Source organism: Dermacentor silvarum, chromosome 6 (genome assembly GCF_013339745.2).
Source record: "Dermacentor silvarum isolate Dsil-2018 chromosome 6, BIME_Dsil_1.4, whole genome shotgun sequence".
NCBI lineage: Eukaryota > Metazoa > Arthropoda > Arachnida > Ixodida > Ixodidae > Dermacentor > Dermacentor silvarum.
The window spans coordinates 46,450,593-46,464,273 of record NC_051159.1 but is presented as its reverse complement, the minus strand read 5'-3'; the positions used below and the strand labels follow the sequence as shown (position 1 = coordinate 46,464,273).

The following is a 13,681-nucleotide window of genomic DNA, read 5'->3' as shown; positions in this document are numbered from 1 at the left end:
TGTGGGTATAATGGTAAGGGGGAGGGGAGAATGGCAGTGGAGTGTCCTCCCATGGCATACACTTGTCATAGTCTTTCAAGTGATTCAGAAAGCACACTATCGTTGTTGGCGGCGGTGCAGTGCTCAGTTCACAGCGTCACATTTCATTTGTGTTTGTCAGGTGTCCTCATGTAACTTTCACAGAGGAGTCCTCTTCTCACCATCGAATTACCGGATACTTCCGTTCAGAGGCCAATGGAGTTCTTTACAGCAATTATTAGATGGAAATATGGCGCTGCAGTCTTTCAGCCGCTATAGGAATCACGGGTAGCTCAGGGGTATTTCTTAGGTTTTTCATGCATTTCCCAAACCACACTAACGTCCTTTGGATGTCCTGCTTAGGAGTTGTGGCATGTCCTAGGGATGTCCCACACAAATCCCCTCAAATGAGACAAAAAACCGCATCCACATGATGTCCAATAAATTTCCTCTCTGGGACATTCTGGGATTATATTTAGATTCTACGTATTCCAATGTTTCCAGAAATTACCAGTGCATGCGGAATTTAAAGGCACATACCCATAAATAGAAATGATTGTACTTTTTAAAATTTTTACATTTCTTCAAACATTTGCGAACTTTAATCGCCCTAACGTACGTATTCATGTGCCTTCCTGCTTTTCCCCGACTGCAGGCTCCTGGCCTTCAGTGTTTCTGTTGTTTTCCTATTTATAAGTATGCCTACAAAATATTCGAAACACCGGAAACAATGCTGTGAGGGAGGGAGCACCTACACAGCACTGAGCCTGTGGCACTTCGCAACGTAAAATGGGACAACAATGTATCTTGCTCTTCATGATTCAGTTCCAAGCCTGAAACAAGGAACTTGAAGATGATTTCAGGACGAGGATCCTGTATAGAAGCTAATGACAAAGCACTGAAGGTCGTCATCCTGTAACACTTCTAGAACAGAAATAAGTAATATAAATAGCGATGGGACAAGTGCACTGCATATCAGGGAGTTTTCTGAAGGTTACGAAAGTTTAGAAATGTTCGGACAGAAAAGGGAACTTTTAAAGTATTCTTAGTGTTCTTGGATTTTTCACTGTAAGTGTACGACATCAATTTCATGTTCAACAACGCACTATAAATTAGATAATAGTTCACAACAGTTAGACATTCGGAATGTAAACTTTATTGTATGCACACTTCCCACAGAAAATAGACAGATTATAATGGAGGCATATTATTTTCACTGGTAATAATAAAACTGCAGTATAAGGCAGCATGTTGTATGCAAAAGTACGAAAAGCTAAATGAACAGGAAGATACGCTATAGAAGTGTTATAAGGTAAACATTATAGAATGATAGACATTATAATTTAAATATTACGGAATGTTAAATAATGCAACAGTGTAAGGCTGGGAAGCACAAACATTCGCACAGCAGAAGCCAATAATTCCAGCACATTTTTCAAGTACCTCCTATATTGTTGTTAAAAAAAGTATCATTCGAAGTGTCTGAACGTGCAGTGGTTTCTTTAGAAAGAAAGTTGAAATTTTTAAAACAGAAACTACGTGCAGTTTCTTCTTAAAACTGTCTGGATGTCCGCAACACACATAACTGAACACGATGACGATGATGTGCCGGTAAAAGCAAGAAACTGCAAGTGCGTACGACTTCTGCAGGAATGGTTACTTCGTCTTAAACAATGAAATTATTACCGTAATAGCCCTCCTCAGCCCGTAATTGCTTGCATAAGTCACTATTTCTTTAACTCACCTAAAATCTCACGTTTATAAAGTGTGCAGGCTTTGTGGTCCAGCTGTGCTTTTCGGTTGGCACTTCTGCCGAAATTCAAGACTTTTGTGTGACGATCTAGCAGGCACAATTTGGCAAAGAATGCCTACAATGGTGTTGTGGTGACACTGGCACACATTCTCTACATGCTGCATAAGACAGCGACCTTCGCACCACTCTCACTTGACGCACACTGATGAGCATCACCATGTAAAGAGGGCACACTTGAGGACCCTATGATGCACCACTCTGTTCATCTGCATAAAGGCAACGCCACTTTTCAACACATGCTATCTGGCAATAAGAAATGACCCTATGATACAAAGTTAGCAGAAACAGATAGAGTGCAATTTTAAACCATGCATCAGTGTATCTAAGTAATATTTGTTTCCATGCACGAATTTTAGGTCACATGATCAAGCTAACACTTTGGTTTACACTCTCATTTTAAAGCGGCGCCACAATTAATTTCTGCACGCACTGTCAGAGCCAAATTACAAATATCTAAATTTTTATCAGATACAGATAATAGCCAAATTTTTATCAGATACAAGCATGCTCGTTTTCGTCAATGTGACATACGATCTTCTCACTCCCACCACAATCAAATGGCACGTCTTGAGCAGTTGACGGTCCTTCAATACAAAGTAAAAAAAAATTTTTTTTTTTGCTGTGTTGCTTAATGTGGGCAGCTTAAAGTTTTATTCCCTGAAAATATTTTTTTTTACTGGCGCCAGTAAGCCTGCACTGCCTGCTTAACTTACATCTAGTAGTGCACAATTAAGAGTCGTACTTACTTGCTAAGAAAGTGCAATTTTCCAGTGCAATTTTTCAACATTTTACGATAGTGTACCCAAGTGCATCAATGTTCCATGGGGCAGTTACTCTTAATTCGGCTCTCTTAACTGTCAGGAGCCCCGAGATAAAGCTTCCTCTTATCTCAATACATGCGAAAGGAGAAATGGCTTTTTTGGCAACCACTGCACTGAATTTCATTAGGCCTGTAGCATTGAAAAGAAAAATTGAAAATCGGGTTACTGTAGGAACCGGAACTCTGAAGCAATATTATTATCCTTGCCATAAGTTTCGCACGCCACACAGAACTTGGAGCAGTGTAATACTCTACTAAAACAAAGGGAACTGAATACCAGTGAATAATAGGTATATAGCCATAGGCTGTTACAATGTTCTGCGTCCAATGAATTTCTGCCATAATAAACGATACAAAATCCATCTAGCTAGGCAATAAAGGGTCCACCTGCCAAAGCAGCCTAGATACAGTGAGTATATAACGCTGAAATTAACTATTTTAACACCAGATTTGAAAATAACTAAGTGATATTAAGCTTACTACACCCTAAGTCACCCCACGTTAGCTTGCACAGATGTAGCATGGAATTTTTTTCCCTTTGTACCTGATCAGCTGAAGTTGATTGCGGCATTGCAGCTCAGGAGGGACTGTAGTATGTGTGTTGTTTTTTGTTTAGTTGAGTGCCTTTCCGTGGACAACCATGTGCTTCTTCTGTTATAAAAGAAACAAGGAAAACTATAGCTATTAGATAAATTAGGATCCAGTTAACATTCCAACTTTCACGATCTGAATGGTCTTGGTAATAGAGAAGTGCGAATTGACTTGTAGTTTTATTCAAATTCTTAAAAACTTCCATAGACGATTAATGTATGTAAAATTCTACAGCATGTCATAATCAGACTTGGTGCCGTAAAAAGTCCTAAGATTATTAAAAGGTTACGTCAGTACCAATTTCACAACACTGTATCAAGATCGGCAACTTCACACTGAGCCTAGAGACTAGAGGTCTAATTAAAACATGTTTACAGCTATGAAATTGTCAAAATTAGAAAAATAGATGAAGGAGAACAACTTCCACTTAATGTCGACCTTCTCTGTGCGTCTCAATTTTGTTTTGTAAAGTTGTAATGCAGCATGTCTGCCACATAAAAAAGGAAAATGTGGGAGGTCACGAGGGTGCGAAGGAGCACTGTCTGCGTGGTTGAGCAGCTGATTAAGGTGCTGTGGATGGGTCTGCTTAATACCGTTCAATATGTGCAAGATCATTTCCATGAATTCATTGATTTTCTTACAGCCTGAGGGCTGCAAGAATAGCACTGGCATTAGCATCATGTGAATCTTTACTTTAACATTATTTGCATGATGAAATACTACTTGATGTAGCAATGTTTGGAAATTAGAAAGTCATGAGCGTAATTACATTTACTATTAGCTTTATAAAATTTAAACACCCACAGCGGAGAACGTGACTTCTTTACAGTTTTATAACGTAGCAATGGCCTTGTGATAACAGTGGGAACTGAGAATTCACGATTCGTCCAACGCAGCAGGGCGCGCCACGATCCACAAATCGCTTGCCTGCTAGCGACCGTCATTGCTGGATTGACGGGCCAATTGTTTGCATAAGTCAGTATTTCTTTAAGTCACCTAAAATCTCACGTTTATAAGGTGCGCAGGCTTTGTGGTCCAGCTGTGCCTTTCTGTTGGCACTTCTGCCGAAATTCAAGACTTTTGTGTGACGATCTAGCAGGCACAATTGGGCAAAGAATGCCTACACTGGTGTTGTGGTGACACCGGCACACCACTGCTGGGTCCGACGTCTAACGGTATATGTGCTGGGCACGTTTGGGCCCAGCAACTACCGTCAGACGTCGGTGGCTGGCTCCGGAGGGCTCCGGAAGCCGCCGTTCCCTCATTCTTCTAGACAAGGCTGCTCACCTCTGTACGTCTTAAGCTTCTTGCACGCTTTGTCAACTACGGAAGCGACAAACAACGCCTCCTGCTGGCATGCTACAATCCATTCCATGTTTGGAGACACCTTTTGACATCACGGGAATTCTTCCTATCACGCCGACAGGACAGCGATGGATTGTGACTGCTGTCGACCACCTTACACGTTACGCAGACACCAGAATAAGCGTTCCCTGCTACGACTGCAGGGAACGCTAGAAACGGTGCGTCATTTAATAAATGAGAACGCAAATATATGCGTGCGACTAGTGCATGCAGGTGGCCATTCAAGTGCTAGTCTGGGACGTCTATTGGACATCCGTTCGTTGAAGTCCGCCGGACATCCATGTGACTTCCGTTTTTGGACGTTGGACTTCAGGATTTGTGTGGGATGTGCCTAGGACATTTGGTGTTGTCTGGGTTGAGGAAGCACTAGCTGAGCTTCTTTTCGTTATCTGCGGTTCAATTGGGTATAGCGTTCTAACCTTAGAACGATCATTTTGATGAGTTAATTGTTCTGTATTCACAACCCATCCATTTCAATGCGTATTATTCAGCGCTTAAATATCTCATGGCATTTTTCAGTGTGCGTGTCGTTAAACTAGGTAATGTTGGTAATTAGAATTCACCGGGTATAATAAAAAATCATTTGTTAACGACTATCTTTGCTTGTAATAGTGAGGGAACCATCTAGCAAGCAAATTTAAAGTCTAAAACGGCTCAGTTTTGCCACACAGACATCTAACGCAGAAAATTAGCTCCATGAACGTTAAGATAAGGCCGCACAAAATCATTGGAAGCCCCAAAGAACGAAGCGTAGGCAACTCCGTGTTCCGTCCTAATGCCTTCTGAACATCCGTACTCGAGGTAACATTAGGGCCAGATTTTCCTCTGCTATTCTTACGATGCAACTTTATATATAACCTTGTCTCCGAGATCACAACACCGCTTTCGAAAAAGTGCGCCATAGCTATTTCAGAGGCCACGCTGTGGGCAGCCAACGTTTGGCTTCTGTTCCCCGTGCCGCGACGTTTGGCTTAGTTCGCTACTGCGCCTTCGCTAACATTACGCCTACTCTGGCGCGCACTTTTCTTGCTGCAGGTTGTCTTGATAATTTGTTGAGTATCACTTGAAAGCGATTTATTGAAGAGCCTAGTAAAATAACATCGACAGTTCACCACCTCTAGCAGCCAAAAAAAAATAATAATAATGTTTGTCTACGCCGGCACACTGAAACATTTCTCTACGCGAGGACAGTGGCTGTGAGGTTGCGTCACCTTTCCCATTCCGGTTTATCGCATTGTAGCTGTTATACGGGTTTTCAATGACGTGCAACGGGAAGCGAACAAGTGGGCGTGCAGGAAAGTGTTTTTTGCCTCTCGGCCTCTTCACGCCAGCTCCTATTCCTTCTTTTGTAACCGTAGTGTTTCCTTCGCAGTCTTCTTCGCTGTCGGTGCTTTTCTCTTTCCTTCCTACGCTCGCCGTTATGCTGAGGTTATGCCAGTTACAGCCGTCAACGCTGTAATAGGGGAGTACATGCGATCTACTGTTGAGCTCGAGGGGGCAGATTCGCTTCCCGGCTGCAGCCGGGCGCGTTTAGGTGGTGTGCTATGATAAAAAACGAAAGAAAGAAGAGGGATCGAAAGATTATTTGAATAAAAATGCCAAACGGTGGATTGTCGCCGGCATTCTGCTAGCCTGCGCCGCATCGTCAATCTCTGGCGCGTTTCCAGCTTTCTCGCGTCGTTCCTAGATGGCAGCACCGCAGTCGATAGCCCCTTTCGAAGCCACCCATTTCGCCTTTGTGCTCGTATCTGAGAAGAATGCGCTAGACAATTTCATTTCTTCCGTATTCGCATCGCTGCGACATCATCATCGTCACCGCGCCGTCCACGTTGTTGATGATGGCTTTGTCGTCGTTTTATTATGGACAACTGTTGCCGTTTTGCTTTACACTTGACTGCTTTCACTGGCTTCGTAAGAATAATTTGGTTCTGCTTCAAGTACACTCACCACGTCCCTATGACACCGTGTAACATACCGAGCACTTGCTTTGCCTTAGTCGTGGCATTTAGAGGAGCACAAGACACGAATGTTGAGTCTGGCTGGATTGGTAAGAAAGATCTGATTTTTTAAGAACGCCAGACTTAAACTAAGAGTCGTCATAAACTAAAACAAGGCGCCAAAGTTAAAGACACGTTCAACGTTCTTTTCATTGCTCCCAGTGAACTCGTGAAATTTGGACAGTACCTGGTTGAGGTGCCTTTAATAGCTCGTCTATAAACAGTGCTTAGATTGACTTCTAAAGGAACCAGACACTCAGTGTGTCTTCGGATTCTCTTCTTAGCATAAGCGACCTATAAACTGTTAGCTTACTTTGAAATACAAGACATCATGCTAACGTGCTGCAAAACAAAGCTATTGGAAATCAAAATTGATACTTTTTCCTACATTTACTGCATTGTAACAACTCACCATGCTCCGCCGAGTAATGCGCAAATACATGTCTCTAAGAAATATTTCACCAGATTATAGGTAGTGTTTCTCGTTAAGGTCTTTATAGTAATGAAAATGTGCTAGTTACCATTGAACGGCAAACTTACGGCTTTAGCCCATTCAAATGGTAGCCAGGCCAGTGCAGTGTTACGAATGATTATTCAAGATTGCTTTGTCAGGTGTTTCCGGTCTTTATCATACTTCCCGTCTAACTCCTCTCTTTATTCCCTCACTTATTTCATCTATTCACCCTGTTCTGCGCCCTTTCGTTCTCACGCGGGAAATGCAGGGAAGCAATTATTATTATTATTATTATTATTATTATTATTATTATTGTTATGATTATTATTATTATTATTATTATTATTATTATTATTATTATTATTATTATTATTATTATTATTATTAAGCTCTATTATGCATTCCGAAGTTGTACTGGATAGCTATAGCATTCGGATGTTCTTAACTTCTTATGGGCCAAAACGAATTACTTTCACCAACACCAGCGTATCACAATGAAAAATCTTGGAATAATCAAATGTCTCACGAGGCGACATGCTGAGTGGGCATTTGCCTTCACCTCAAAGCCCCGAAGTATGCTGCCTCAGAGATTCCCGATACTGCCCCGGTTTGCTCCGCGCGGTCAATTTCTGGCGCGTTTCCAACGCTTCCTCGCGGCGTTCCTAGATGGCAGCATGATAGTCGCGTGTGACACCGCTCAAAAGCGAAGCCTTTTATTTACCCGTCCTTAAAGGCGCGCATTTCAAATTTCGCAAGCTGTTCCTCGGTGATGCAACGAATATTTACGAATCGGACACAGCGTATGCTCACAATCTCTTTTGTACATCGTATTTCTTTTTCTTGAATATCACTGTTCTTTTCTTTAATTTTTGCCCTTATGGGTCTGGCGCACGCGTGCTTGCAGCTTTGCTAAACGCAGAACGCCTCAGACAAAGCAGTTGTTGCGCTGCGCCGAAGACGCCTGGCAGTGGAAGGCTTCGCCAAACTCTGGCGTCAGGTCCAACGCGGCGTTCATCTCGGTCCACTCCACCGTCCTGAGCGCGCTGTGGTCCCTGTCGCACCACGACCTCTCCACCATGCGCATAAAGAAGAACTGTCCGTGCGAAAGCCTCCAACGGGCGTCCAGGGTCCGCGGCACGTACAGGCTCGTCTGGTCCAGGCTGTTCAGCAAGGACCTCAGCGCCAACACGACACCGACGCTTCGGGGTGAGACGGCGGCCGGCCGCACGTGCGACCGGCGCAGACATTGGCGCATGTCCGCAAGATTGTTCGCGGTTGCCTTGGTCCACGAAATACCGTCGACCAGAATGTCCCACACGAAATTGGCAATGTTCGTTCCGAGCCACGGGAGGTTGTGCATCACCGATGACTCCGAAAGGTGGGTGAGGTCGTGGTAGAATGACGTGGGAACGAGGACTTTGTTACCGGCGGATAGCGTCAGGTGGTGGACGCGGGACGCTGGCGACCCGAAGACGTGTAACTTCGTCTTCTTCCGCATAAGCCGCTGTTCGTATTCGAGCATACTGAAGTGGTATTCTAAATAAACTTGAGTCATGTTCGGTGGATGGTTATCCGCCACCGCGTACTCGTGAGGAAGCAGCAGCGTAAGGCTCCTGAGGAAGGCCTTGGCCGTCAGGTGGTCGCCGGTTGCGAAGAGGCTGCTGTTCATGACCACTTGGGAGATGGCCTTGATGACAACGTCGAAGATGACGTGGATCTCCCAGCTTTTACCAATATTGGAAGACATGTCGGATCGAAGCTGTTCCCAGGTATGAGATAGCCCGTGGACGCTGCGGTTGCAGAACACCTCCTGACTGCCGCCGGCCTCGTGTGAAAGCTCAGTCTCGAAGCGGCTGAAAGAGGACAAGACGCTGTACGCGACGATTAAGGCGATCGAGGTCGGTTGATTGGACGGACTCGACAGTCTGCTCATGAAGTTGCGGAGCTGCGGCTTGCCTTCCACGTAGACCCGGTCTATTTCGCGCAGGTCGACGTACGCCGCCGACAGCGCGTTCTTCCACTCGACCAGAGACACGGATTCGAAGAGGTCAGCGAGTTCGCCGAAGTCGCCGGTTTCGTTTGCAGTGGTTCCGCTTTTCTGTAGCGCCAGTTGGCTGCCGAAGCGCAGGAGGTCAACCTCCGACAAGTTGCATCCAATCTTGCTGTTGAACTGCTTCAGTACGAAGCCGATACAGTCGTTGCAGCGGGGGCACAGCTCCGCGATAGCGTACTGCCCCTGTGAGATGGCTATATGTGCCGACGCGTTGTTGAGGGCGTTGAGTGTGAACTTCTCTTCGATGTTGATGGCAGCAGGGAGCCGGTACTGGAGAGACATCTTGAGGAAGAAGTCAAGGATCTCCCTCACCGTCATCAGCCGCGTGAACGTGACCTCTGTCGATGACGATGGAGGTCATGTTGCGGACAATGCCTTCCTTCGACCAGGGCATCACCAGGCAGGACCTGTAGAAAGCTGCCAGCGTCCTTGCTGCCGGACTCGTCCAGCTGGTCGCGGCCGTGGCCCCGGTTCTCAGCATGTTCTCGAGGAGCCGTTGATGAAGATCCGTTACGGTGCTGTGATTCCGACTCACGTTGTAGCAGACGTAGCCCGTGAAGTTGACGCACGGGTCGATGCTGCTATTTATGAACTGCGTCAGGTGGCGGGCGCCGTCGACGCAGCAAAAGGACGTCGCCTTGTGGCGGCCGCTGGACACTAGCAACGCGCCGGACGCGTACCAGATGACCATGCCGAGCACGAGGGGCGTGATGATGGCGAGGAAGATGCTGAGTGCCGGCGGCAGCTGTTTCACGCCGGGCTCGTCGATCGGCCGGAATGTTTCAGTAGGGACGTCGGACGCCGACACGCTTGCAACTCTGAACGGAGGTGGAGCGGTGACTACGCGTATTCCGGTGCCAGTTAGCACGGCAGTCATTGCAGTAGTTGAGCTTGCGGAATCGGGGCTTGGGAATTTAGTCGGTAAGCGCTATGGCACAGTACCGGAAGCCGGGATAGCCCAGGAAGAGGTGCGCGAGAGTCTCGTGGTTGATTACGATGATCATTATGATGACCTCAAGCCACGGCGCATACCCACTACACGGGGTTTTGCCAAGAATTGAGCGCCACTCGTGAAATCTTTAATGGAGAGCGGCCGGTGCATTGTGACGTAGCTGAGGTGTGTGGGCAGAATATGTGTGCATATCGCACGTGGGCGTAGTTTCAATGTACACTATCATCATCCCTCATTTCTTCTCTTTCTCTTTCCTTCCCCTTCTCGCTTGCTCCTACACACAGTAGCAGGCCAGAGACTAAAGCTCATCCGGCTGACCTCTCCGTGTTTCACGCATTAAAATGTTCTCTCTCTCTCTGAATGGTACAGGCAAAAATATATTGACTGAATAAACTGCTGTGTCTCATTCCGTCGTCTTCTTTCTCTTTTGCGTATAGGACGCGCACGGTGTATGCACAGAGGGTAATTAGGTCACCAAGTAATAGCACGCCACTTCCCACTAATAATTTTATTCGTAATTAAGATAATTGTATGGAATGAGACGGTTAGTAGTGAGATTGAATTGGAAGTGTGCGGTTTCTGTTTCACCTAGCTCCCGAGTCACATGCTCAGGAGTAAGGTAAAATTATCATTACTGATCAAGAGGCCGTGGGCTCTCTTGATCAATGAACATTCATGAACGAGGTAAAACGCATTTATTATTTATTTATTTTACAGTAACACTTTAAGGCACGTAGGAGCTACAGAAAGGAGTGATACATACACAGAAAAAGAATGCAGAGCAATCAATAAAAAGTTGTTAGATGGCATGGAAAACCACGCTGCGAGGCTAAAGCTGATGCACGAGAGCCTGTCAAAAAAGTGGGCTGCGTATACTATCCCATTCATGTTCCTTCTGCCCTTGTGTGTATAGGTCATGTTTCAGGTTCAAGTACAAGAATAACTAGGCACGCGCTTTAAGTTCCTATATATACGCCACCCGATTATCCACAGGAGTGGCCATGTGCTAGCACTACCACGTAAGCCAATAAGATGTCTACTCTACTCTATACAGTCAATCGTGTATTCAGGCAACGCATGTTTCAGTAATTTTCGGGAATGTTTTTCTGGTGTCAGCGATTCAGCTGTGTTGGCGTATTTCTGACAGACAGAGAGCATAAAAAAATCCGCTTCCATTCCACCTGGAGAAAGCAGATGTACAACGAAGCTGGTTAGACAGTTAGGCAAGTGCCAAAACCCCAAATGACGTCAGATGAACCTTACGCAAGCATCACCACCACAAGCGACGTACGTCACACGTGCACGCACGTGTGTGGAAGTGCAGCATGCATCCTAATTCTCCTAGGCCGTCCGCCAAGCGCAAGTGCCTTAATGAACTAAATTAATGCTTAAAAGTGAATTGCGTCAGAAATGCCTAAAGCATGACTTACATACGAGCCGCAGACATGATAGCTTCAGATTGTTATTTGAATATACGAGAAAACATAAGCCTGTTACGCATAAACTGAAAGACAAAGCCATTTTCCAGCTGTCGTTTGATGTCAGTCTGAGTGGACGCGACCGCTAGATGGCGGTACCGTTAGTACCACATATACATTATCATTCTTGTAGGCCCTCCGGCCAGCGCAAGTGCGTTATTAAACTAACTGAATTTCTCTAAGTAAAATACGTTAGCAAAATAGTAAAGTACGACTTACACGCAACCTGCAGAAATGATAGCATTCGGATTGTACTTCGAATACACGAGAATACATAATTCTGTTACGCGGAAACTCTAACACAAACCCCTTTTCCAGCGGCCGTTTTTTGTGTGAGCACGCAACGAAAAATTCCGACCAACTGAAGGCTAACAGCTTTGCTGTAATAAAAATCATTAATCTTGATCGCTCATTTCGCCAGATGAATGCACACTAATACGTGATAATTGACCGGCTGCACCGCACATAATTCGCAATGACACTAATAGATATGGGCGGCTTCCTAGCGAATTTTCCTTGAGTTTCGTGCAGGTTCTAAAGTCACTGAAGGAGTCAAAAAAGTGAAGCTAATGACTGGTATGAAAGCCACAGGCACCAAGAGTCGCTTTTACTACATCTTCCATCGAATGCATACAAGTGCATATAGTTTACTACGAAAATTAAAGAAAGGAAAATGGTACGCTAGTTTGTCCACGGGAGCTGGTAACATGGAAGTAAATATAACAGCAAGATAGGGATGGGGGATTTAACTAGACTTCGAAATACGTTTGTGGATTTGCAACTTGAATATGCTGAACAAATATTGCGATATAACTGCAACCATTCGCAATTGTTGCGCATTAGCATACACTTATCGCTTCACGAGTTATGCAAAAATATTACTCAGGAATTTATAAAGATAAAGCGCAGCATGTGCAACAAGAACCTCAGAGGTCAAAAGCACAAAGATGAGAAAAATTCATGTACAATCCTTCATTTCCGTGCTAAGCTGAACCTGATGATGATGATGATGATGATGATGATTTATTGGCATCCCCTTTGAAACGGGGCGGAGACAAATGGTGCATCTAGACTGCTTGAGTTCCTCAGATATGCTGCACATGCTTTTTATTCCAGCATTTTTGTTTGTGTATAAATATCTTTAAAACTTTTGCTTCCTGAAAACTTCTCTATCTACCTTGTACCTATACCTATGCCTGTAACGAATCCGGTCATATCAATCTCTTCCCAGCTTTTTTTCCACTAATACGCTAAACGTCTATTGCTTATCTCGACTGCCGACTGGTTGATGCTTCCGTCCACTTTAAATCCAAGCGCTTCTTGAAGGTGTACGTTCCCTACCCTTCTCATTGGTTGAATCCCTTCACATTCCACTAGGATGTGTTGAGTGGTCTCCGGATCTTTGCTACAGCATACACACTCCTCATCTAGTTGCGAATATTTACTTTGGTATGTTTTTGTCCTTTGGCAACCGGCTCGAGCCTTAAATAGCAAGGCACTTCCCTTCGTGTTACCGCACAGATTTTCCCCTCTAATTTCTTCCTTCTTATTGACACGTATACATGTTTATCTTTCACCGGTGGCCGCTTTCCACCGGCTAACTAATGTTAAACGTTATCGCTCGGCGCAGGACGCGCCTGTGTCGGAGGTTTCTAGAACGTTATCGATGCTTCTTTCCGTTGCCTGTTTTCACAGACGCTTATGTTATCTGATTGTGTGACCGATGCGAATTGTCTAGAACTTTCTGGAAGACACGCGGGCATCAGGGATTAATCTGGAACCTTCGATGACTCAGGTATAAAAGCCGACGCGTTTCGCCGCTGATCAGATTCCGACGATCGCCGACTGTGTTCGCCGCTATCGTTGTGCTTCAAGTGTAACTTGCTTTTGTGGGCACAGGTTCGCCCAATAAAGAATCAGTTTCGTCATTCCCAGTTTTACGACTGTTTGCTTCATCGTCACTACTACGTGACATCTGGTGGAGGTGCTTTTATGTCCTTGTACCGGACCCCCCCGTCCAGCCGTGAGCCAAGCCCACACCGTCTAGAAGACGTCGACGCCTACCCCGACCAGCGAGCTAGTCGCAGGCTACTGAACCTGCCACCGGAGTACGAACCCCTACCTGAGAAGACCAAGAGGA

General features: G+C 45.2%; 1 protein-coding gene across 4 annotated transcripts in view; it reads left to right on the top strand.

The window, feature by feature from the left end:
* Nucleotides 1–13,681, top strand: part of LOC119455472 (sodium-dependent phosphate transport protein 2B) — a 162,834-nt gene that overhangs the window by 61,578 nt on the left and 87,575 nt on the right. The gene's annotated exons all lie outside the window — the stretch shown is intronic.